Source organism: Bidens hawaiensis, unplaced genomic scaffold, assembly GCF_021521415.1.
Source record: "Bidens hawaiensis isolate Kalapana, Puna unplaced genomic scaffold, B.hawaiensis_p1.1 tig00045232_1, whole genome shotgun sequence".
Classification (NCBI taxonomy): Eukaryota; Viridiplantae; Streptophyta; class Magnoliopsida; order Asterales; family Asteraceae; genus Bidens; species Bidens hawaiensis.
The window spans coordinates 14,747-16,138 of NW_027498024.1; positions in this window are offsets into that span (position 1 = coordinate 14,747).

Below are 1,392 nucleotides of genomic sequence, written 5' to 3' on the forward strand. Positions count from 1 at the left end.
ATGCCATTCGGACTTAAGAATGCCGGGTCCACATACCAACGCCTGATGGACAAAGAGTTTCATTCCCAAATTGGGAGGAACTTGGAAGTCTACATGGATGACTTGGTCATCAAGAGCCCTGACCCAGAAGCGATGTTGAAAGACATCGAAGAAACTTTCAACACGCTCAGGAGGATAAACATGAAGCTCAATCCGAGCAAGTGTGCCTTTGGAACGGAAGAAGGGAAGTTCTTGGGGGTCATCGTCACTAAAGATGGCTTCAGAGCAAACCCTGAAAAGGTCGAAGCCATTATCAAAATGGAATCACCTATTACCATCAAACAGGCTCAGACACTGAACGGACGACTAGTGGCACTTAATCGCTTTTTGGCAAACCACGCGTATAAGTCGTTCCCCTTCGTGTCAACGTTGAGAAACTGTTTGAAAAAAACGCACTTCCGCTGGACACCAGAAGCGGAAGCAGCTTTTCAGGAGATTCGGTCACGCTTGATCGAACTCCCAACACTCACAGCACCAGAAGCGGGAGAGGAGTTAATCCTATACCTTTCCGCAACTGATAGAGCAACCGGGGCAGTCCTGCTAGTAGAGCGAAAAGGCATCCAGATGCCAATCTATTATGTCAGCCGTATCCTAACAGATGTAGAAACCCGGTACTCTACCCTCGAAAAATTAGTCTTAGCACTTTTACACGCCTCACGCAGGTTAAGACGATATTTCCAGGGTCACCTAATCACCATACTCTCCAACTTCAAACTTGCAAACGTTCTAGGCAAACCCGAGTTATCGGGACGCCTAGCCAAATGGGCAATTGAGTTGGGAGAATACGCGATAAAGTATAAGCCAAGACCAGCCATAAAGGGCCAGGTTCTGGCCGACTTTATTGCAGAAGTGCCTGCATCGCGGGAAAAAGAGTGCCAGGAAGAGGCTCAACCCTCTCCAGCACAAGACATCAATGATGTCTGGCGACTCTACACTGATGGGGCAGCCAATAATGAGGGTTCAGGCGCAGGGCTAAAGCTAACCAACCCGGCGGGCCAAGAATACACCTACGCTATTCGATTGGATTTTCCAAGTACGAATAACGAAGCCGAGTATGAGGCATTCCTGGCTGGGTTGAGAATTGCGCGTAAGATGGGAGTGAAAAACTTGGAAGCCCACGTGGATTCCATGTTAGTAGCCAATCAAATCAACGGGACGTACACGGCCGTGAACGACACAATGGCCCTGTACCTCGCACAAGCAAAATCCCTTATGCGCGATTTCAATGACTGCAAAGTCATACACGTCAAGCGAAGTGAAAACAAATCTGCGGATGCGTTAAGCAAGCTTGCTTCATTAGCCTTTACCCACCTAGGAAAGGATATCCGCATTGAACTCCTCCAGACACCTTCG